Source organism: Myotis brandtii, unplaced genomic scaffold, assembly GCF_000412655.1.
Source record: "Myotis brandtii unplaced genomic scaffold, ASM41265v1 scaffold126, whole genome shotgun sequence".
In the NCBI taxonomy this organism is placed as follows: Eukaryota; Metazoa; Chordata; class Mammalia; order Chiroptera; family Vespertilionidae; genus Myotis; species Myotis brandtii.
Window position 1 is genome coordinate 2,472,043 of NW_005354425.1, and position 26,763 is coordinate 2,498,805.

Consider the following 26,763-nt stretch of genomic DNA (forward strand, 5'->3'; position numbering starts at 1 on the left):
GAACAAATGTAACCTGAACAATAAAGATTTAATTAAAAAAAAAAAAAGAATAAAATAAAAATTGACTGAGACCTAGAAAAAACATTGCTAATATTTTGGTTAATTTCCTTCTAATTTTATGTTTTTTTGGAGCTATATAATTTAAATGGAGATATATTTGCCCAAATATACAGAAATATAAGTTTAAGGTATACATAAATGTTCTGAAATTAGAACAATATTATAGATCTATATTGTATTTTTTATTTAATATTCTATGAAGTACTTTCCCAAAAAGCCTTAAATACCTTTTTGAGAACATGATTTGAAAGGTTCCTTAGGAGCACATAGCATGGAAACATAATTTACTTAAGTAATTTCTTATTATTGGAAAACTGACTTTCAGGTTTCATTTTTGGATATTCTTTTTTTTAAAATTAAATTTATTGGGGTGACATTGGTTGATAGGATCATATAGGTTTCAAGTGTACATTTCTATGACATATGGTCTGTATATTGTATTGTGCTCCCACCATCCAAAGTCAAATCATCTTCCTTCACCATATATTTGTCCCCCTTTACGCTTCACGAGAAGATGTGTAGCATATATACTATGGAATACTACTCAGCCATAAGAAAAGTTGAAATACAGCCATTTGTGACAGAATGGATGGACCTTGAGAATATTATGCTAAGTGAAATAAGTTAGTCAGAAAAAGCCAAGAACCATATGATTTCACTCTTATGTAGAATAAAACTGAAACTCATAGACACTATTAGATTTTTACATTTAGAAATCTTTGATTAATACCTTTGTTCTTAAATCTTAGTGTGCATTTATGGGAATATAATTTTAGAACATTGTTTATGTACATTGTCAAGGCTTTTGATAGCTATTGTCAGACTGCCTTAAAGGATACATTTTATGAAGTATAGGGTTTAGATTTGATTATGAAAACTTTAAGACTTTTGATTAATAGGGACAGATTTCCTTCCAGAAATATTTTAAAACTTTCTACTCCAAACCAGTATGTGAAATCTATTTTATCGCCCACTTACATCAGCAATGAGTACCAACATGCTTTTACATGTTTGCAAGTATTAAGAGTAAAAAAAGTTGATGTCAATTTAATTCATGTTTTAGATAAGCTTGGGCATTTTTACATGTTTATATTGTATTTATTTTGTGAGTGTTTTAGTAATGACTTTGTCCAAATTTCTTTTGAAGTGTTCATTTTTGACTTATTGTTTACCAGAAAGCCTATTATATATAAGCATAACCAATGGACGCAGACAACAGAGGGTGAGGGTGAGGGCAGGATTGGGGGGTTGGGGAGGTGAGGGGGCAATGGGGGGATAACCACACATTTGTAATACCTTAACCAATAAAAAAAAGAAAATACAAACAAAAAAATATTAACCCTTTATATGTAATGTATATAAAAATACTTTTTCCTGGCTCCCATTTGCCTTTCGATTTAGGTTTTAAATATATACAATTATTGATTTTTAAAGAAAGAGGAAGGGAGAGAGAGAAAGGAGAGATGGAAATATCAATGAGAGAGAAACATCAACATCAATTGGCTGCTTCCTGCAAGTCCCCCCACTGGGAATCAAGCCCGAAAACCAGGCATGTGCCCTGACCAGGAGTCCAACCAGCAAACTCATGGTACATGGGTTGAGCTCAGCCACTGAGCAACACCTGCCAGGCAATTTATGGGGTTTAATGCATAAAAGTTTATCATTTTTATCAAGTATATGAATCATTCCCTTTATGTTTTATATTTTAAAAAATATGTTCTTATTTATACTGACTGATACTTTTATCTATTTTTCTACTTTTTGTTGTTGTTTTTGTTAATCCTTACCCAAGGATATTTTTCCATTGATTTTTAGAGTGTAAGGGAGGCGGAGAGACAGAGAGAGAAACATTGATGTGAGAGAGACACATCTATTGATTGCCTCCCACACAAGTCCTGACCAGGGCTTGGATCGAGCCTGCAACCGAGTCACATGCCTTTGATTGGAATTGAACCCAGGAACCTTCAGTCCTCAGGCCAATGCTCTATCCACTGAGCCAAACCAGCTAGGATTATTTTCCTACTTTTTAGGATTTTATTTATGATATTAATATTTTCTGTATCCGATATGCATATGGACACATAAATTTGCAAGAACTTTTTTCCTTTTTATACTAAATTTATTGGGGTGACATTGGTTAATATGTTTCAGGTGTGGGTTGCTATGTTACACAATCTGTATATTGCACTGTGTGCTCACCACCCTAAGTCAAATATTCTCCTGTCACCATATTTTAGGGCCCCCTTCACCCCTCCCCCTTCCTTCTTGCAACCACCAAACTGGTGTTTGTGTTCTTGAGTATCAGTTTTATATCCCACATATGAGTGAAACCTTACTGATCTATTTCACTTATCATAATATTCTCAAGGTCCATCCATGTTGTTGCAAATGGCAGTATTTCATCCTTTCTTATGGCTGAATAGTATTCCACTGTGTTTAGGTACATCTTCTTTATCCAGTCCTCTATTACAGGACACTGGTTGTTTCCATGTCTTGCCCACTGTGAATAATGCTGCAATGAACATAGGGGGTGCATATATCTTTGCAAATACACGATTTCTAGTTTTTCGGGTATATTCCCAGGAGAGGGATTGCTGGGTCATATGGTAGCTCTATTCTTTATTTTTTGAGGACTAGCCAGACTACTTTCCATAGTGGTTGAATCAGTCTACGTTCCACCAGCAGTGAATGAGGGTTTCCTTTTTCCACATCCTCTCCAACAGTAGTTATTGCTTGTCTTGTTGATAATAGCCACTCTAACAGGTGTGAGGTGGTGTCTCGTTGTAGTTTTGATTTGCATTTCCCTAATTGCTAGTGAGTTGAACATATTTTATGTATTTATTGGCTGTTCATATGTATTCTTGGGAGAGTTGTATTTTCAGGTCCTCTGCCTACATTTTTATTGGGTGTTTATTTGGTGTGGAGTTTTGTGAGTTCTTTATATATTTTGGAAATTAAACCTTTGTCAGGGCTGCTGTTTGCAAATATTTCCCATCTGGTTGGCTGCTTCTGTTGTCAGTTTCCTTTGCTGAGCAGAAGCATTTTAGTTTGATATAGTCCCATTCATTTATTTTTGCCTTTATTACCCTTGCCTTTTGGGGTCAAGTTCATAAAATGTCCTCTACGACCAAGGTATCTATATTTTCTTCTATATAACTTATTATTTGGGGTCTTATATTTAGGTCTTTGATCCATTTTTAATTAATTTTTGTCACATGGAGACAAACTGCAATCCAGTTTTATTCTGTTGCATGTGGCTTTCTAGTTTTCCTACCACCATTTATTGAAGAGACTATATTTACTCCATTGTGGGTTTCTGCCTCCTTTGTCAAAGATTATCTGTCCATATACACGTGGTTCTCTATTCTGGGCTCTCTATTCTGTTCCACTGATCTGTGTGCTGATTTCTCTGCCAATATCATACTGTAGTTCTGTAGTATAATTTGAAGTCAGGTAGCATGATACCTCGAGCTTCGTACTTTTTTATTAGGATTGCTTTGGCTATTTGGGGTCTTTTGTGGTTCCATACAAATCTGCTGATTTCTCATTCTATTTCTTTAAAAAATGACATTGGGATTTTGATGGGGATTGCATTAAATCTGTATGTTGCTTTAGGTAATATGGCTATTTTATGTTGATTCTTCCAATCCATGAATATGGGATACTAATACTTTTCCATTTTGTTATGTCTTTTACAATCTCTTTTGTAATGCTTTGTAATTTTTTTAGTATATAGATCTTTCACATTCTTTAAGTTTATTCCTAGGTATTTTATTCTTTTGGTTGCAACTGCAAAAGAAATTGTCCATCAGGACATTGGGTTAGCTCTTTGTCAAGTGATAGCGCTTAAATCAGCAACTTTAATTTCCACTTTAAAATAATAGGTTTTGTAATTAGTGGAAATCTCTCCAAAGTGTGGGCTTTTGATTTAGGGTTTTGGAGTGAGTACTAACTTTTGCTGAATCTTCAAGGAGAGCTGAGTTAGGGTCAGAGTATCATATTCTACCTCAAACAAGAAGCCTTATCAAGCAACATCTCTATTTTACTAATAATAACAATTAATAGGGCTATTTGAGGACTTACTACTATGTGCAAGGAATTATTTCAGAGCTTCACATGCATTCTTTTCTGTATTCCTCAAAGGAACCCTGTAAGAAGGAGTTAACACTTTTGTATACACTTTAAATATGAGGAAACAGGTTTATTTAGGCTATATGACAGTCCTAAAAACACACATCTACTAACTCAGAATTTGGTAGTAATGGCTTTGACAATGCAAAAATTCTGGCCTTTTTGACACTTTTATTTTTGAAATAATGTAGGGAGGAAAACTTTCCCTTTGCCCTTCTGAGCTTTTGGCATTAATAAGGCAAATTAAAGGCAAAAGAAGAAAGATGTGTGTATGGGGTAGGGAAGTTACAGGGAGAGTACCAGAAAAAGCATTGTAAACAAGGGCAAGATTTGTTACTTAAATTTAGTTAGTGCCTTTACCAATTTTTATTCTCATGATTTAGTCATCATTTTCTTTCTTAGCGAGAGAAAGAGAGAGAAAGAGAGAGAGAGAGAGAGAGAGAGAGAGAGACCCTTACAACAAAGATTTCTGTCAAAAATATAAATTTCCCTTACAAAAGGGTAACTTTTACTCTGTCTTCAGAACTTTTCTTGTCTACTGTTTTTCAAAATAATCAGCTTAAAATAATCGTGATGTCAACCACATATTTTAAGGGTGGCACATTCTACCTTTCAATAACAATTAATACTTTGATGTTCTGATTATATAAATCTATATTTATGCTATTACTCAATATACCAACCTTGAGAGTTGTTCTTGTACTTTCAATGTAATAATATCATATTTTTAAGCCTGGCACTGTGAGACTAAACCATGGATCATGATTAATTTAGAAAGGGTGATGCATCTTGACCTGTCTGAGAAACTAGATGGCATTCCCTGACACAATCCCAGTCTTTACATTGATTAGGCATCTTTTTAGGGGAACTTCTACAAATAGTGATCATTAGTGTTTATGATCATTACATGGGTACCCTATAATACCCTTACTCAGAAGGCAAATATTGTTATATTTACTAGTATTGTATTATCCTTTGCAAAAAAGTACAATGCATATTCTAAAATTAGTGCTGTAGTAATAACTGAAGCGAAACAGGTTTTCTGATTAATCTTCAATAGAAGACTCATTGATGAGGACCACCTTATTTGATTTAAAAGAGTTTTTCTTGAAATACCTCTTGAACATAGTGTAGAGGATATTTGTGCCACACAACTGGGAATCCTAAAAGCCTCTGTTCTTTACTGATTGTCCTAAAACTTTCTGTTGTTAGTCATCTTCTATGCAAGTCAGTGCAGGTGGCATCTCCAAGCTCATATCTGATATTCCAACAGAGCTCAGAAAGAGATTTTTGCCCAAACTTGCATTTTACTTTTCTCACAGCTACTCAAGACAATAGAGGATTTCTGATAAATTCTCAATCACACATATTCATTGCTTTGAAGTTGAAACTTTAATTTTGATGTAAATTTCAGACAAGTTGCATTAGCACATTTATTTCCTCCCTATTAAGTTTTGCCCTTCACTTGTTCATTCTGCCCAGACAAGCAGAAGAGACTCACTATTTACAAAAGATAATAACCTGGCAGGGCCAACTCACTTGCTATACTGGGTCCCTGAGTTGTCAGTGATACATTGTGCTAATCTTCTTCGGGTTCATTGCCCTTTATCTGAGGCTCTTGGAGAGGCAATGCTTCTCTCACTGAAATGTCTCCAAAGCACTCTTGCAGTGTGTATAAGAACATAGAATTTGGTATCGGAGAGATGTGTGTTCTAATTTCTTCTATATCATAATTGTACCTTGCAGAAGTCTTTTACCTCTTAAATCTTAGTTTCCTTACCTGTCAGATAGAAATAATGATAGGTTCCATGGCATGTGATATTAAGTGATTATCATAGCACTTGGCAAGAAGTTCATAGTCAAAATTGTTAGATAGTAATACTGTAACATTTTTCCCTTCCAATGCAACTTAGGATAAAGCATACACTAATAAGTAACAGTTGCTCAAGTAGTGTCAGTAATTATCAATAAAAGAGCAATGAGACCAAGAGAGAGGCAATTTGAAAGAGACCCTAGAAATTCTGAAATATCTCCCCCAAAGGAAATGTGCTACCACAGAAGAAAAAGTTAGTGCTCCAATAGTCAAATTTCAGACATTGTGGCACTAAGACTGTTTAAACATTTTTGGGGAACTGAAGAATTGCAAGGTACCCCAGAGATTACAGATATGTTATTGTTTCTCAAAACTTGTATGCATGCATATTAGCATAACCAATGGACACAGACACTGGGCCGGTGGGGGCTTGCCCAGGGTAGGAATGGCTGAAGGGAGGTGTCAATTGGGGGAAAAGGAGACATATGTAAAACTTTAGACAATAAAAATAAATAAATAAAATTTTAAAAATGTGGTCTATGAATCACTTTCATCAGACTTGTCTAAGGAACTTGTAAAAAATTCAAATTTGTAAGATGCTTGTCATTCCAAACCTACTGCTGTTAACAGAATTTCTGCAGGTTAAGACCCAGGCTTATTTAGTCTCAAAAAGTATTTCAGGTAGATTCTTTTGCACTAAGGTCTAAGAACCACTGAAGAGTTCAGCTGTGTACTATACATATAAGAAAGACCAGTATAGAACTTTGTGGTGGGAGAAGCAAGTGATTGTCTCCAATTCTAATTAGTATAGCAATAATAGTGTCATATTTTGCAGAGCTCTAAACTATAATAAAGACTGGGGGAAGAGGTGAGATCCCAGGGGAAGTCACAGTAGAATATTCTGTTCACTTATATCTGAGGGAGTTCCAACCTCATAGGGATAATTCTTTCTCAGTTGCAAGATCAATCAGACCCTTCATCCCAGTGGACTGTACCTGGCTTGTATTCCTCCAAAAAATACTCAGAGAATGTTCAGTCAACTCTACTTTCTGCCTACCATCTCTCCTGTTGTTTGGTTTATTTAGCTACTCAGTGCCTTTTCCTGAAAGTATTTTGACCTTCCCTTGTTGAGCCATGACTTATACCAAGTACAGGATGGGGCAAAAGTAGGTATACAGTTGTTTTGTATGGAAAATAGTACAATAATCCTACATAATAAAAGGCTAATGTGCAAGTTGTCCCCTCCACCAGGAGTTCAACCAGGAGTTCGACCAGGGGGTGGGGCTAGCCAGCCAACCATCCACAGCCCCTTCCCCTGTCCGGCCCTGCCCCCAATCGGCCCCCCCCCATCCTGATTGGAGGCAGGGCTGGTCCACCACTTCCCGTGTCTCCTACCCCTGGCCAGACCCTGCCCATGCACGAATTCATGCACTGTGCCTCTAGTTAATAAATACTAATAGAATAATAAACTCTATTTCACATACTCACAATAAACCTACTTTTGCCTCATTCTGTACAGACCCAGCACTATCTTGTAGGATCTCCTGAGGCTTTACTTCTCTTTCTCCGCTTTTTTCATCATTGTCACAATAGACAACAGTCCTGGCTGCTGCCTCTCTTGATCTCTTTGCAAGGGATGAGATTTTATTTTTTCTACATGTTTGCAACCATAAAACAATCAAGTAGAGTTCTACAACTCTCCCATGGCATATACCTGATTTCTCTCAAGTTTCTCCTCATTTATCTCAGAAAGGTTAGAAATAACAACCCCCTGGAGTTACTGCTTTCAATTCTTCACACCGGGTTTTGAAGGGTGTCTTCTTAGGAAGGTGTTTGGGTAAAGAAAATTATCCTAATCATTGACATAGCATTACTAGATAGTATCTCTTACTTTTTTATTCACGTGTGCACCCCGCTTAGGGCAATAATTCAAAAATGGTAAGCTACCACTACCCATGATTGCTGCTATGCCTATAACTACTTCAATTATAATACCACCACCATGGCTATAACTGTTTAACATTGTGCCAAGTGCTGTTCTTTACCTATAGTACAGCATTTAACCCTAACAACAACAATGTAAGTTATGTTTTATAATTATTACCATTATTTTAAATGAGAAAACAAATATAGAGGAGCTGTCAAAATTCATACATCTGATAAGTAATTAATCTGGGTTTCAAATCCAAGCAGTGTACCTAGATTTCTACTTTCAATTAATGCAGTCTTTTAGGGAGGAGGAAATTATTTTTCATCTCTACTTAGTCCTGGCCCATGCATATAGTCTTTCAGAAAATATTCATAGTGCCTGATAGCTTTTTTAAATTTATTTTTATTTTTTTAATTTTTTTCAATCTTTAATTTCTTTATTGATTAAGGTATTACATACGTGACCTCATTCCCCCCATAAACCCCCTACACTCATGCCCTCAACCCCCTGTTGTCTGTGTCCATTGGTTGGGCTTATATGCATGCATACAAGTCTCTCCCCCTTTCCCCCACCCTCCCCTACTTTCCCTCTGAGCTTTTGGTTATAGCTTCTGTCAAGTGGTGAGCAGTTTTATATTATTGATTTTATTGTTGGTCCATAAAATTTTTAGAATACTTTTCCTTGATAAGAAATATGGCACAAGGGTTTTTCAGTAACATGTTTATATTTGAAAACTGAGGCTTGGAGAGCCATGACCAAAGTCAGACTATAAGCCAAGCTTTTAGTATTCTATTGTGAAACTAGAGGTTAGTGTAGAATGGATGAGACAGCAAGGTCTTACTGTAGGAATGATAAGTTTCCAGTCATAGAATTATTTTCTATTTAGTAATCCAGCAGACACAAATGCATCACAATACATATTTATGTTGCAATAGCAATTAACTTCCTGTCATCTATCTTGAATTATTAATTCTATTTATCATGTCAAGATAGTTATTCAATGTTTGACGATGCAACTTATAAGACATTGATCTGTGTCTTAACAACACCTCGCTTTGTATTAAGTACTGTTTTGCATAGCCAAATGTTGACTTATGTTGTATCCAAGCCAACTAACTAATCAGGATAAAAATTATTGGAAAGGAAAAACAAAAAAAGTTTAGGAACCCAGCTGAAAATTGAAATCCATCTCTATTTTCAAAATAAAATGAAAATAATGGAACCAGTCAGGTATAGGTGTCTTGTGAAAACTGTATTTTGTAGTCTAGCCTCAGCAGATTTCCCACTGCCACCTTACACACTCTGCTCTCAGTATCTGCTCATCTCATTGTAGGCTGTGACAACATGAGCAACAAAGAAGGATCAAGAAGATTCAGAAAAGGGAGCATGATGATTTCTCACATAACCAGAGAAGAGAAGGGAAGGATGTTAATTCATCTTCACCTATGATGTTGGCCTTCAAATCATTCCAGCAGGAACTTAATTGCAAGACATGACAAATATGAGAGATTTGTAAAACTTAGTTGAGATATAACTGTAGAAAGTAAAAGGGAAATTTTTTTCTGCTCCATAGGATTACAAGTGCCCCGGATATGGAAGAAATAGTGGCTGAATCAGAAATTAAATAGGATGTTGTCAGACAAAAGATATTACTGGTGGCCCAGGAGCTCTCAACAGAAGAGAGCCATTATCAGTTCCATAGAGCCATTACTACAGGACTACAGGAATACATGGAGGCTGTCTATTTTCAACACTTTATCAAAACACAATCACTTATCAGTATGGGTGAAATTAATTAAAATTGTATTTATAATAGAAGACAATGGGAAAGAAAGTAAGACACACTCTTCTGAGGTTCAGGATAAACAGTTTGGTACTTGGAGACTGAAAATCACACCTGTTGATTACCTTCTAGGAGTGTGAGGAAAGTGGACTTTGACACCTCCTTTGAAGTGAGTCAATTTTTAGGTCATATTTATGATAGGTTTTCATATATTGGCAATATTGGACCTTATAAGGTTTCTAAGAGGCTATATACCTTGAAACAAAGTCTGGCCAAAGTGGAGAATGCTTGTTATGCCTTGAAAGTCAGAGGTTCAGAAATTCCAAAACACGCTGGCAGATGTGTTTTCAGTTAAAACAGAAATGATTGAGAAGAGTGCGTTTCTTAGAATAACATTACTCAATTATTATTCTCCTAAGAGAGAGTGTTTGTAAGACTATCATTTAGTATTTTATTTGACTTTATTGTGGCTTTTACATAAAAAATTTTCAGTTTTACTTGTTTTAAATTATATACAAGCTGTACATAAAATTATTGAAACAAATCATTTTCTACAAATTACTCATGAAATTTGCATACAAATGTTTGTATATATGCCTATTTGAAATTTCGCTGGCTAAATTTCATCACTTATCTTTGTAATGTGAACACGCTTCAGGGTACACTTTCTTCCATACCTGTCTTAATTGAGTTAGGGTGATTTTTGAGTGGTAATAATAATTAGTGGAAGCCATTTATAATTTAAGTTGATGATTTTTATATATATAGAAAATACTTCTTAGTTATACATTTGGACTTGGGTTTTTTGTTTTAAGTTTATTGTTAATATTGTTCCAAACTTCCAAAGTAACCTTACTCAATAGAACAGAATAAAAAAATTACTAAGTTATCAATATAATTTAATTTTATGTGGCATTATGGTAAAAATCCACAGTATATTCTGACTAATTTAGGCCATTTTGAATTCGGATGAAACAGCTTTCCAGAAAAATGAACAGATACCCAAATTTTAGTTTCCACATTGAACTTTTGTCCTTCATTACTGAAAGTCTGATAGAGAATTGGAGTTAATATTGTACTATTTTCACTGGTGTTCAAGTTGAATTACATACTTGGACATACAACTGAAACACTTTTATTAGTGATTATTTAGCAACTTTTTTGTTGTCTATTATATTAACATTAGATATATTTGGAGGCTTTCCTATTCTAGCATGTCTAAGAAATTACATTTAAGTAATTATAATAAAGTTTTGAAATTTTTGAAAACTAAGTTAAACAAACATTATAGTTGTTCAGTTGTGTTCATTGAGAGTATAAAAAGTTGCCAAAGAAATTTATCCTGTACAATTCAGCAATAAGACAATTGTCAACACAGTTGAGAATAGAAATGGTAGTCTCTAGTTATATTTAGAATTAGAATTTGCCTACTGAAATTAGTTATAGATTATTCCCTGTGATGTGAAACTGACTTGAGCATGACATTATTGACTGACAACCAGACATTCCCATTTGGTTTTGAGAATCTAGGTATTGGATTTTATTTTTGGAAATATTAGCTGCTGCTCTGTTTGTAAGGACTGATTCTTTGAAAGTATAATTTTCTCAAAATAAATACCTAAAGGAAAATAAAACATAAGCATGCCTAATAAACTAAAAAAACACTGTATATTGTAAGAAACAAAGTTGCATTTAATCAGTAGAAGTAACTTCCTGATATGAATATATATGCTTCAAGTCGATATAATTTACCTTGGATTATTATTTGACTGAGTGGTACTGATAGTAAGACCTAAGATATATATGAATTGAAAATTCAGAAAATCACAAATTGTCTTACAGTCTCAATATGAGAACATGACTAGGGAGACCACAGAATCATTTCTTCATGTTGGACTTAGGATAGAAAGCAATCTAATGTTTTCATGACACTGATGCATCTTTTTAAATATATTTTATTGATTTTTTACAGAGAGGAAGGAAGAGGGACAGAGAGCCAGAAACATCGATGAGAGAGAAACATTGATCAGCTGCCTCCCACACACCTCCCACTGGGGACGCACCCGCAACCAAGGTACATGCCCCTGACCGGAATTGAACCCAGGACCCTTCGGTCCGCAGGCCGATGCTCTATCCACTGAGCCAAACCGGTCAGGGCAACACTGATGCATCTTATATAATAAAGAGCTAATATGCTAATTAGAACGAACAGCAGAACAACTATCCGAATGACCTTCGGAATGACCGTCCAGAAGACCTTCCGGATGAAGCTGGGGCTATGAGAGCTGAGGCAGCTGCAGCTGCAAGGGCCGAGCCCCTTGCACAAATTTTGTGCATCAGGCCTCTAGTATAGAAATAAGATGTTAACTTGAAAGTGGATTGACAGATGATAGAGATGAAGAACCAAGAAGTTTTTTTTTTTTCATTTATGATGTGTATGACTGAAGATGTTTATCCTTCAAAGTTCAGTAGAATTGGTAAAAAGCTTATGCATCCAGCTAACTCAAGAAGAATACCAGGTACTAAATTGCATACATAAAATTTTTAGAAACACTATCAGACTTTCTATTCAGTTCACTCAAATTCACTTCAAAAAGTGTTTACTTAGTACTTTACTGCCCTAGGAGAAAAACAGTATGAATAACCAATAGTGCCTGCACTTATGCAGTTTATAATCTAGTGGGAAAACAAACAAACAAAATTATCATATAGTGTGATGATTGCCAAGAGAGGCACAACTGTAATGGAGGTAATCTAATTCTGAATTTGAAGTATGAGTAAGATTTAGTCAAGTAAAAGAAGGAATGGTATGTTATATGGGTGAAAGAGCAAAAAAAAAATGGAAAATTCAGTGTGGTTAGAACATAGGTTAAGAGGCAGAGAGAGAAAGCTGGATAAGAATGCAGGGGCCAAACCATGATGGCTAGGGAACCATATAAGAGTTTGGACTTTAACTTAAAGGAACAGTCTGCAAACTTTTTGGTCTCAGGACCCAGTTATATTCTTAAAAATTATGGAGGGCTCCAAAGAGCTTCAGTTTATGTGTCATATCTGTTAATACTTAAAATATTATAAATTAAATTGGGCAAATATTAAAAATATTTAATCATCCTATATAATAAAAGCCTAATATGCTAAGTGTCTGGTCATCCAGTCATCCTTTCAACCAATCAAAGTGTAATATGCTAATGATATGCTAAGGTCGCTCAACCACTCGCTATAATGTGTACTGACTACCAGGGGGCAGACAGTCAACCAGTTGACCAGTTGCTATGACATGCAGTGACCACCAGGGGGCAGATGCTAAGACTGGTAGGTTAGCTTGCTGCTGGGGTCTGGCCAATCGGGACTGAAAGAAATGGGCCAAACATGCCCTGGAGCCCTCCTGTGGTCCCTTCCTGTCTGGCCAACCTGCTACATCTCTTCCTGGCCCCAATTGTGCACCGGTGGGGTCCCTCAACCTGCCCTGCACCCTCTTACAATCCTGGACCCCTCGGGGGATGTCAGAGAGCTGGATTCAGCCCAATCCCACAGGTCAGTCTGAGGGACCCCACTGGTGCATGAATTCGTGCACCAAGCCTCTAGTTTAAAATAATTAAAAATCCATTACATGTTAAAAAAAAAGAGTGTTTTGCAAATCTCTTCAATGTCTGGCTTATATAGAAAATGAGCCGATTCTCACATCTGACTTCCACCAATTTATTGAAATATCAAATGTCACATAAACTCTGGAAAACTCTGTTGTATGCTCATGAAAAAATGAAAATAAAAATAGTAAATAATATCTCAATATTATTATGAATATTGTTTTGACATTGAAATTTATCTCACAGACCTCTAAGGATCTCACAGATCATAATTTTAGAACCACCATCTTAAGACAATGAAAAGACCTTGAAGGATTCAAAGAAGAGAGCTAGACATGATCATAGTTTAGTTTTTGGATAATTATTCTGCAGAGAAGAGAATGTGTTCTAGAGAAATAAAAATATAATAATATAGGCTAGTATGGATTTCAAAAAATTTATATCTGATCATGTCTAGTCTTTTTGAGATGCTCATAAAGGGGTTTTAATGATATCACAAATGCCAAATTTTTGTTACAGAGTTATCCCTTGGTGCTGTTGCTATAGAAATCATTAGTTTACTGTAAATCATCAGGGAAAAATACAATTTAGAACTGGAATCAGAAACACAGTAAAGCTTGGCAAGAGATGCAAATCCCTTAAAGAGTCTGAAGCACTGCAACTCAGCCAACAAATCACTCCCCACTACCACTACCACCAAGTAGATGATAGTGACCAAAGGAATGGATTCAGCTGTTCTCAACCTGTGGGTCGCGACCCCTTTGGCGGTCGAACGACCCTTTCACTGGGGTCGCTTGAGACCATCCTGCATATCAGATATTTACATTACGATTCATAACAGTAGCAACATTACAGTTATGAAGTAGCAACGAAAATAATTTTATGATTGGGTCACAACATGAGGAACTGTATTTAAAGGGCCAGAAGGTTGAGAACCACTGGATTAAGTGAAGATGAGTTTAGTTAAAGACCTGGCAAAGAAGGCCCTGGATCAAGAATGACAGTACATAGTTAGTCACTCTTGATTAATAATAATCTATTAACTAATTAATAATCTTCAAAGAAGATACATTTTGAGTACTTACTATATGTCAGGCACTGTGCTAAGGGATTTTTTATCATTATAAATTAATCCTCACAACAACCCTATGAAGTAGACAATATTATCTTCATCCCTATTTGGTATTGTTATCATTCCCATATCCAGGATGAGAAAACTAAGAAGTGGGGTGTGAAATAAATCTGACTAGGCAAAGAAAATCAAGCAACTCAACCAAAGTTATAAAAGTAATAAAGGGCAGAGCTAGGAGTTGTACCTATGTCTGTCTGACTCTAAAGCTTGTGTTTAGCCACTGTGCTATACTGCCACATTGCAAATCATGATATAAAACACCCCACGAAAAAAGATAGATTCTGTATTAGATTATTTGTTATTAGATAAATAAGTAGTTTATACTAGACTAGAGTCCTGGTGCATGAATTTGTGCATGGGTGGGGTCCAGCTGGCCCACCCTGATCCTGGCCAATTGGGCTGGGCTGGCTGGGGGGAGGATCCATGAGCAGTTGGCAGGCCAGCCCCACCCCTGGTTGAACTCCTGATCGAGGGGACAATTTACATATTAGCCTTTTATTATATAGGATAAGTGCTGATATTTAAAGTAAAGTAACATTTTGTCCACCCTAGAAGCAAGCGATCTAAAGAAGTAGAGTTTATTGCTGAGTATTGTTGATAGTTTATATTTTGATTGATATTTACAAATGCAACAATCTAGTGTTGCTAATAATTGGGAGGTAGTGCAAGAGAGTTGTTAAATCTAATCAGACTATCTGGATTTAAACTCCAACTCTAACAATTACTAACTATACAGGGGTTGGCAAAAGCAGATTTACAGTTGTGAGGACTCAAAAGACTGAGTTTATTCTTATATTATGTTTTATTAATTATTGTATTTTTTTCCATGCACACAACTATACTTTTGCCTACCCCTATATAACATTGGGCAAATCACTTATTCAACCTATGCATTAGTTTTTGTGGTTAAAATATCTAACTTAAGTGGTAGTGTTTAGGATTAAATGATATAATATTTACCAAATATTGATTAGAGCATATCACAGATTAAATCTCAAAAATATTAAATATCAAGTTAAGTGCTCAAAATTATTAACTATTATCATTAAATTCCATATCACAAATTCCTCCTTCACCATAGTTATATAGGGTATTATTTCAATATTTTTAAGGATCTAGATCAAGCATGTCAAACTCAAAGGCTAACATGGGCCAAATAAACAAGGTTTAAGTTTATGTGGGCCACAAAAAAAAAAACAAAAGCTTCAATTTTCATAGAAACATAGGTTTATTACGATAGAGACATGCTGAATACAAAGGGCAGAAATAAATGAGTAGTAGTTAACATAAAATAATAGAACATTTTAATAAAAATTAACATTTTTTCTTGAACATTAACTTACCAGACACTGAATAACTGCACAAATTAATAAGCGTAACACAAATAAACCTATTTTTCTTGTTCTCCGAAAGTGAAATATTTCCTGTTGCTCACACACCAAACAAGTCAGTCCAAGACTAATGACATGGCAATCGGCTGCTAAAATATTCACTGCTAGTATTAGTGGAGAGAAATGGTGCACCTGTGTGTAATGCTAATAAGGGAAATGACTGCAGCACGATTATAGTAATCAGTCAGCGAATGTTGTAGTTTGTTATTAATAATTATGTATAACAGGATATTGTAAAAATTAAGTTGTGAAATTTTTATTAAAACATTTCTTACATGCCATTATATTGGCTGGGCCTCAAAAATATTCATTGTGGGCCACATGCGGCCCATGGGCTGTGAGTTTGACATGCTTGATCTAGATTTTCTCATATGTAAGCAAAAGTGTACAGTCTAAGATGCCTGCCAATTTCAATTTTTGGTGTTATCAAGTTGCTGTAAAAATTCCACACTCCTCTCCATACTGCCACAATGGAAACTTTGCCAAAATAATCAAGTACTCATTAAAAATATAAAGTGGACAAACATAGGATTGCAAGTGTTCGTATGGAAAATAATACAATAATTAATAAATGCTCATATAAGAATAAACTGTGTTTTGCATACTCACAAATGTAAACCTACTTTTGCTCAGCCTTGTATAGTCTCAGAATCAAAATAACCAGAGTAGGAGCTGAATTTTTGATAGAATGGACTGGATCTTTTGGCATATTCTGAATGGAGCCTTGATTTACCAACCTTACAATAATTTTTTAAAGAACTTGAATTTTTAAGTAGAACTGGGTTTACTGAGAGGTAAATACTCTCTAAATTTCAGCTAATTATAATTAATAATCCTTTTACCGATGCCATTGGAAAAAAATTCTTAACTCCCTATATTTATAACAAAACTTTTTTTAAAAATCCTCACCCAAAGATATATTTTTATTGATTTTAAAGAGGAAGCAGACATCAATGTAAGAGAGAAATATTGATTGTTTGCCTCCCATATGCGTCCCAATGGGAATAAACATGCAACCTAGGTATGTTCCCTGACTGGGAATCAAACCCACAACCTTTGGTGTATGGGATGACACCCCAACCAACTGAGCAACCCGGCCAGGGAACAAAACCTTTTTTTAAGGCACACCCATCAACCTAAGGCACAACATTAACATAGATTCACAAGGTTGTTTCTTTTACTTTTGTAAACACACTTGCACACATCACTTGGCCATATGCTGAACTTCTATTATTCCCTTTTACTTGGTTAAAAAGGCTGTCAGTTCTGGATTGAAGCAGGGGTTATTATTATTATTACTAGGGGCCCAGTGCATGAATTCATGCACCTTGAAAGGAACTGTGGGCCGCAAGGCTGCGGTGGGCACAGGGCGGGTCTCAGCCCATCCTCATGCCCCCTCCATGGCCCCTCCCTCTGTGGCCCCTGGTCCCTGTCTGCCAGCAGCCCCGCTCCCACCGCCGCTGCTCCTACATGCTGACTGCGCTGGCCCTGCTCACACCCGCTGACAGCGCGGAGCGATTGAGGCAGGCACCAGCAGCTGGCGTGAGCAGGGCTGGCGCTATCAGCAGGTGCAAGCAGGGCCAGCGCCAGCAGCAGGTGCGAGCACTGGGTGGGACCATGGCACATAGGAGCAAAGAATTTTCAGTAACCACCAGAGCCTCGCCCCAATGACAGTGACCAGTGCCCCCCCTTGTTCTGGTGCCCCCACTCACCTGCTCCACCATCTCGCTGCAGCTGACCCCTGCCATGTTCCACACTCTGCTGCCTGCTGCCAACACCCACCATGTTCCGTGTGCACCCCCTGCTGGTCAGCGCATGTCATAGCAACCGGTTGTTTGGTTGTTCCACGGTTCAGTCTATTTGCATATTAGGATTTTATATATATAGATTATTTTTCTTCTAGGGAGAAAATGATAAACAATTTTCCTTGTACTTCACTGGCAATGCAGTCTTAGTTGAGAGAATTGCTATCTCTGAGAGCTGCTTTCTTAAGAGTGAGAACTGAAGCAGTTGTTTTCTTGAAAACCAAGCTACTCAAATCATTGATATACAAAAACTCAAGTTATGACTTTACATGATACTCTCAAATCTATGAGAAAAAAACACTTCTTAAAAAGTAGCCTTAAGTTTCATCAGGAAAGACAACAACAACAAAAGATCCCAAACATTCCAGAATGATGGAAAATACTGAGATTAAGGGAAACCAAAGGATTAAGCCAAAGCAGAAGTTATGGAGTGAGTTTGTATTGGCTTAGAAGTTTACCCACTGAGGCACATTCTGTTCTTATAATATCAAGGAGTCGTACATGCATCCTTCATCTCCCCAAATGAGAGATGAAGAATAAATATATTTTACTTGCATATGGAATCTCATAGGTGGAACAGGCCTTAAGAACCACCTAGCTTAGTTTCTATTTTAAATGATTTTCCAAAGGTCAGACACTTAATGATAGACTAGGATCAAAATTCTAGTTCTTTTATTTATGATTTAGTGTTCTTAGTTTACCATAAGTCCTCAGGAAGTAGAGTCCACACAAAATATTTTGGTAGTGTAATTATTAAATAATTTACTTTAAAAGAAAGTTCTAAATTATTAAAATAAGTGAAAGATAGAAGTGCCTAAGATAATACTCAAATCAATTCCTGGTAGGCAAAATTCACTGACTAGTAAATCTTGAGAAGGAGAACTAAAAATATCAGAAAAATATCACAACCCTAACTTTTTCCTCAGATGAAACTTTTAAGAAAGTTACTTATAGATTCTGAGAGCTAGATGATAGAAGCAGGATATCTGACAGGGAGTAGCGAAAAAGGAGAGAGAGCCATGAGGTTAAAAAAAAAGGAGGGATAAAAAAAAAAACACATTAGAAGAATCTAAAAAACTAACTTCATAATTCCATAATGTTGATGTAAGTAGTACCAGATTTTCCCTCCCATTTTAAACAGTTATAAACTGAACAAAGTATATGAAGCAGTTGTTTTCAGGAACTGGATAAAAAGCTTCACAGGTTGCTAAAGAAGAGCAACAGAAGGAATGAGCAGCATGTTCACTCTAGGCTCTCTACTAGTGTACAATTCCAACCTCAACACAGAGTGGTGGAGTCCAAGCAGAGCATTGCAAGAGACAACAGAGAAAATTAAATAAAATACTATTTTATTAACCCAAAAGAGAGAGAGAGAGAGGGAGAGAAACAACTAAAATACAAAAACAGTAAGAGTCATTTATTATCAAACTGGACACAAATATACACTGTCTTCAGGTGTTGCACTTATATGCATAATCCATGACACAGACAATAGTGCAGTGAAGGCCTGAGGAGGAGGTGGGAGTTGGGTGGAGGGGGTCAATGGGGGAAAATGGGACATCTGTAATACTTTAAATAATAAAAATATATTTTAAAAAAAGAAAAAAATACCATGGACAAGAGAGAGAGGGGGGAGAGAGAGAGAGAGAGAGAGAGAGAGAGAGAAAAAAAAAAATTGAAAGCGAAACAATGTAAAAAGAAAGATAAAAGCAAATTTTGAAACAAAGATCATTATCATAGATAAATATGAATGCTGCAAGTGATAAAAAGAGCAATTCAAGAGAAAGACAATATCCTAAATGTCTATGATCCTAATAACAGTTATCAAAATACATGAAGTAAAAACTGACAACTAAAAGGAGAAATTGAGAAATGAACAATATTGGTTAGGGATTATGCACCCTTATTCAATTAAACTGAAAAGAAATTATTAAAATACAGAAGAGATGGACAACATTATCAACAATATGGACCTACACTACACTTATAGAATATTATACTCAGTAATATCAGAAAATAACTTTAACTTGACATAGAATATTCATCAACATAGACCATATGCTAAGTGATGAACTATATATCATTAAATAAAAATGTTTGATAAATACACAGAAGTGGAATTGCTGGTCATATTATAGTTCTAGTTTTAATTTTTTTGAGGAAACTTTATATTGATTTCCATAGTGCCTGCACCAATTCACGATCCCACCAACAGTGCATGAGGTTTCCCTTTTCTCTATATCCTCATCAACACTTGTGAAATCTTACAAGATGTATTCCTGATAACAATATAATTCAAATAGAAGTTAATAATATTAGAAAATTTTTAAATGTTTGGAAATTAAATATCACACATCTAAAATAACCCACAGATCAAAAAAAAAATAAAAGGAAATTATTTTTAAGTACTTCAGCTGAAAAATAATGAAAACACAATATATCAAAATCTGTAGAAAGCAGCTAAATCAGTTACTATATATATCATTTAAATGCTTATATTAGTAGAAAAAAACATTCAAAATAGATTATGTGTGTTTTTGCCTTAGGAATATAAAAAAAGAAAAGTTAATTATCAATAAAATAAATGGGAGGAAAATTTTTTAAAAGTACAAGATTTAATGAAACAGAAAGAATAATGGATCTTGAGAATATCATGCTAATCAAAATAAGTTAGACAGAAAAAGTCAAGAATCATATGATTTCACTTATATGTGGGATATAAAACTGAAAGCAACAAACAAGCAAAAACTCATAAACACAGACAATAGTATGGTGGTTACCAGAGGGAAACAGAGGGAGAGAGGTGGAGGGGAGATGGAAAATGGTAAAGGGGGTCAAATATATGGTGATGGAAGGAGACTTGACTTTGGGTGGCAAACATATAATGCAATATACAGACTTGTACACTTGAAACCTATATAATTTTATTAACCAACTAGAGACCCGGTGCATGAATTCATGCATGGGTGGGGTCCCTTGGCCTGGCTGGTAATCGGGACCAATGGGGCCATCTCTCCCAGTCCCCATCAGGCCAATTGGGCCTGCTAGGCCAGGGGGAGGGACCGCAGGAGGTTGGCCAGCCATGGGAGGTTGACTGTGGGAGTGTACACTGATCACCAGGGAGAAGCTCCTGAGTTGAGCATCTGCCCCCTGGTGGTCAGTGCGGGTCATAGCAACTAGTCAACCGGTTGTTCTGTTGACCGGTACTAATGGTCACTTAGGCTTTTATAAATATAGATAGCACCATAATAAATTTACTAAAATAAAAAGAATAATCAGAGAGAAAAATGAACACAGTTCTTTGAAATGGTTAATGAAAATGATAAATCCTTAGCATGATTAATCAAGAAAAACACACACAATTTACTCAGAATTGAAAGAGAGAATATCATTACAGATCCTACAGACATTAAAAGGATATTATTGGGAAAATCTTTCGGCTACTAAATTCAACATCTTGGATGAATGGACAAATTCCTTACAAAACATTACTTAACAAAACTGACCCAGAAGAAATAAATTTAAAAAAACACCTTCAATTGAGTTATATTTATTAAGAAATGTAATTAATAATAAAAACCTTAACAAATACCTAGACCCAAACAGTTTCACTGGTGGATTTTTCTCAAACATTTAAGGAACAAATACTATCAATCTTATAGAAACCTCTATAGAAAAATAGAGGAAGAGAGTTCTCTTTACAATTCATTATATGAGGTCAACATTACCCTGATGCTAAAACCTGGCAAAAAAATTACAAGAAAATTAAAAATCAGTAACCCTCACAACAATAAATATAAAAATTCTTAACAAAATTAGCAACTATAATCCAGCATATACAAATGCTTAATGCATCAAAGAATACTGCTGTTTATTCCAGGAATGCATGACTTGTTCAATATTTGAATATCAATTCATGAATCTTAAATGTTATCACCACACCCAAAAGAAGGGATGGAAATATTAACTTTATTGTGGTAACAATATATATATATTAGAGGGGCCTGGTGAAGGAAATTCGTGTGTGTGTGTGGGGGGGGTTCCCTCAGCTCGGCCTGAACACTCTCCAATCTGGAACCCCTCAGGGGATGTCGGAATGCCAGCAGTTGGACATCCCTCTCGCAATCCGGGACCGCTGGCTCCTAACTGCTCTCCCCTGCCAGCCTGATACCCCTAACTGCTCTCCCCTGATGGCCTGATCACCCCTAACTGCCTCTGTCTGGGCCCCCACACCATGGCTTTGTCTGGAAGGACGTCCGGAAGGTCGTCCGGAGGATGTCTGGTCTAATTAGCATATTACCCTTTTATTAGTATAGATTTTCCCATGGCTTTGCTTGTCCTCAGTGTTGCCAGGTTCCCCCTGAATCACGTCTGCCCATTCGCAGCAGGAAGCTCAAAAGCCCTCCCCGGGTGTCATGAGGAAATTTAGTTTGGAACTGAGCATGCATCCTAACCTGCCTACACAGGGGACTGCAGTTCCTATGGCCGAGAATGTGTTCAGCTTTAGCAACTGCAGCCCATTTCATTTCTTAACAAACTGTCCGCTGCAGAAACTGTCGCCCTCTTTGTAGTCAGGAGGGGTTGGGGGCTGGGTGAGGAGGTGAAGGGATTAAGCAAAGAAAAACAAAACAAGGAGGGACTCATGGACACAGGCAACTGTACACTGATTGCCAGAGGGGAGGGGGTTGGGGTGAGACAGAAAGAGGAAAAAGCAGGGATAAATGGTGATGGACGGAGACTTGACTTGGGGTGGTGCACACACACTGCAATATACAGATGATGTATTTTAGAACTGTCCACCTGAAATCTATACACTTTCATTAACCAATGTCACCCCCAATACATTCAATCAATCAATCAATAAACAAACAAATAAATAAAGTAATTAATTAAGAGAGAAAATAATGGTCCTATATATAGTACATGATATTCAAATAATTTAATATTCAACTCATTTTGTATATAATAAAATACACATTAATTATTTAATAACGTGCATCTAAACCTAGTTCTGCTCAGTAATCCTTAAAATTTTACAGAATAGTTGGTTCCCCAGAACAATTCAATCGGTCCCCATAGCCTTAGCCGTCCCTGCTGATCTCCGTCATTCTGCTGCTATTGGTCTTTAGTTCTGGAATTTCTTTTCCACAAATTTCAAAACGAGCGTCTCGGCGTTGACAATGAGCCTCCTCATTAACCGTGCCCCCTGACCACACCGTGGAGGGTGCCCAGGCGTCTCTCCTTTTCCTTCTTTGCTGCTTCCCTGAGCTTTCCCCCCCAGCCCCCAGCCCTCCAGGCTACAGGGAGGCCACGGTTTCTAAAGCTGAGCACGCTCTCAGCGGTGGAAACTGCAGCCTCTGTGTGTTCAGGTGAAGATGCACCCCCCCCCCGAGTGCACAAATTTTTGTACACCGAGCCTCTAGTATGTTAATAATAGCTATGTAGTTGGGTGGAAGATGCTCAAGAGCATTAGTCATGAGGAAAATGAAAATTAAAACCACAATCTGATAAGCTCTTCACACATATTAGAATGGCTCAAATATAAAATTAGGTCTCCAATACTGTATGCAGGAAATTTATTGAGCAACTAGGACCCCCCCCCCCCATACATCACTGAGGGGGAATGTAAAGTGGTACAATTACATGGAAACTTGCAGTTTCTTATAAAGTTAAGCATACACCTTCCCAAGTTTTACCCAACAGAAATAAAAATAACATCCACCAAAATACTTGTATAAGAATGTTTATAGCAACTTTTGTCAGAAAAGTCAAAACTGAAAAGGACCCAAATATCAATTAACAGGAACATAGGTAAACAGATTGTGGTATATTCATACAATGAAATACGATTCAAAAAGGAACAATTTATACATACAACAGCATGGATTAAACTTACCAACATTTTGCCAATACAGAAGCCACAAGCAAAAAATATGGGCTGCATGATTGGATTTATATGAAGTATTAGAACAAGCAAAATGAATTTATGGTGAGATAATCTTAGAGAGAAATTTAAAATATAAAATAAAATGGACCCCAGAGAACAGAAAATGAAAACATTATTAGAGGAGAAAATAGCAACAATAGGAATGAGGCTTGGAGGGCAACAAGAAACCAGCAATGCCCTTTTCCACTTTAGAAGGACAGCCCCTAAGAACGAAATTTAGAACTCAATTATAATGCAAACCAAACCACACTGAAAGCAATACAATTTAAGTAAGTGGTGTAGAGGAAAAAATCTGACTAATCCTTTGGTAACCTAAATCAGAGACTAATTTAATTGACCTTTTGGCATTTACTTTCCTTTCTAAGTGGTTTCAACCTTTTATGAACTGAGGGGTTAGGATTACATAACTTTTAAGCCTAGTCTACATCCACTACTGTGATTCAATTTCAGTTCCAATAGATACCATCTTCCAATATGTGAATGCACTTGCAGGATAGAGGTCCAATCCTTGGATCCCAGTAGCATAGAAACAAAACCATGGGCTTCGCTTTAAATATTCCATAGAAGAGAGGTTAAAGAGCAAGCAAATGGATGCTAATTCCAGTTCAATTGCATTGTTCCCCAGTTTTCTCTGCATCTTGCACCTCTAAATCTCTCAACACAAAAACTATAGTCTTATCCTCTTCTCTGTGTTAAAGGAGTACCTAATTTATAACTTCTGCTTTCACCATCCTCCTAGAGAATGATTGTTGTTTGAGGAGGAGTAACACTGCATTTTCTTTAGAGAGAATGATTTCAAGCAATGCAATTGGGTGTGAGTTTAGAGATGTGGTCTGTTTCTCAGGTGTACACCTGGAATGTCAAGCAGTATGGTGGTGAATGTTTTCCTATGGGGAAGAACTACATATGCAGACACAAAGCAACAAAAATGTATATTGGTTTGAAATTATGGGGGACACCTATATTTGTAGGTTCTTGTCAAAAGCTTCACAACAAAAGACCAGAGTAGTTTGCGGTCAAATTATTATCAATTGTGCCCTTTAAGTCATCTAAACTGAATTCTTGCCTAGCAATAACAACAGCTTAATTAGCTTCTCCATTGGTAATCTTAACTCAAAAGAGAAAACAAACTTCTCCAGGAATAAATATCTCCTAAAAACTGGGTAAAGTATTTGACAATTTCACAAAAGACTATGTATAAATAGCCAATAAGTACACATGAAAGCATGCAAAACATTATCCATCATTATTTTCTCATATACACAGAGCAAAGTAAACCTATAATAATTGGGGTCTTTAGAGGGAGGGCTCTTAACTGGATATATGGAGAGCTAGAGGGAACTTCTTGAAGGCTGGACTATTGGTGCCCACAAGGAAATTCTACACTAGTGTACAGATGACTGGTGGGCAAATCCTGGGCATTGAGTTCACAAAGGTTCAGGCAGAGAACTCTCACCTGGCAAGCAAGTTAAGGAGGAAATCTTGGCCTACACAAACAACATTAACTCGTGTATCCAGTGGGTCCGGGAAAAACTTTTGGTTGGCATTCTACCACAGCTAGAATGTACTCTCTGCTGAGCTGCATCTGGGGAACACTGCTGGGGCCAGGAAAACTTTAAACAGATCATAATCTGAGAAAAAAATTTTTGGCTGGTCAGCCTCCAGGACTGGAAACATTCACCCTGAGCTGGAATACGTGCTTCCATCAAACTGAGACTGATGAGGCTCACGTGGTTAGGAGTATGATTACAGGGGTATTGTGTTGGAATTCGTCCACCGCTTAAATCTCACTTCAGAGAAGGACTTGTTACGCCCAGCTGCTGTGAGTGCTGTCTGAAGACAGCCTTTAGCTCAGTGGTTCTCAACCTTGGCTGCACATTAGAATCACCTAGGAGTCTTTTTAAAATCCTGATTTCTGGGCCTCATCCTCTGGAAATTGTTTCTTTGTTATGGGGTGGGGCCACAACATTAGTAACAAAGAAACAGAATTTCCGGAGGATAAGGCCCAGAAATCAGGATTTTAAAAAAGATTCCAGGTGATTCTAATGTGCAGCCAAGGTTGAGAACCACTGCTAGCTGAAGCTTGCTTAATAGCTGCCATAGCCAAGGCCCCTTTCCAGGTGGCCCACATCTAATGTTTGATTCATAGGAAATATAAAGATCCAGCAATCTTGGCCAAACTTGGGACAATTATGAAGGATCAGTCTAGCTCCAAAGGTCCTTATAGGATCTTGTTGAGTTTGCATCACAGCTTGCTTTCCCTTTGTCCAGCTTTGCTTCCTTTCTTTCCTTCTTACAAGCATTGCTACTACCAATACTCCTTAGTAAACATCCTAGCCACTAAGCTCCACTGGGTTTTAAAGAGTACTTCCAGAGGAACCTCCCTTATAATAGCAATTGAATAATTAAGTAAATGATGATGATAATCAGATAAATCAACATATATTAGATGTGAGATAGACATGAGATGTTAGACATGAGAATGGACATGCTAATTACATAATGGATATACAAATATGGAGCTCAATTAAAAGGTGCAGGGTAGCCGGCCAGTGTGGGTCAGTGGTTGAGCGTTGATCATGAACCAGGAGGTCAAGGTTCAATTCTGTCAGGGCACATGCCCGGGTTGTGAGCTCCATCCCCAGTAGGGGGCGTGCAGGAGGCAGCTGATCAATAATTCTCTCATCATTGATGTTTTTATCCCTCTCCACCTCTCCCTTCTTCTTTCTGAAATCAATAATTTTTTTTAAAGGTGCAGGGTGGCCCTAACCCCCTAACCAGTTTGGCTCAGTGGATAGAGCATCAGCCTGCAGACTCAAGGGTCCCAGGTTTTATTCCAGTCAAGGGCATGTATCTTTGTTGCGGGCACATCCCCAGTAGGGAGTGTGCAGGAGGCGGCTGATAGATGTTTCTTTCTCATTGATGTTTCTAACTCTCTATCCCTCTCCCTTCCTCTCTATAAAAAATCAATAAAATAGGAGGGAGACCAAGATGGTGGCATAGGAAAACACCGGAAATTGCTGCCTCCGACAACAACTTCAAAAATACAACTAAAAGACAGAACGGTCATCATCCAGAACCACAGGAAGGCTGGCTGAGTGGAAATTCTACAACTAGAAGGAAAGAGAAGAGCACACAGACTCAGAGGAGCTACGAAAGTAAAGTGCAGAGGTACGGAGGCTCC

The 26,763-nt window shown here is 36.9% G+C and overlaps 1 pseudogene; it reads left to right on the forward strand.

Annotated features, from left to right (window-relative positions):
* Positions 1 to 9,278: 9,278 nt before the first annotated feature.
* LOC102241800 lies at positions 9,279 to 10,151 on the forward strand (annotated as a pseudogene).
* Positions 10,152 to 26,763: the final 16,612 nt, after the last annotated feature.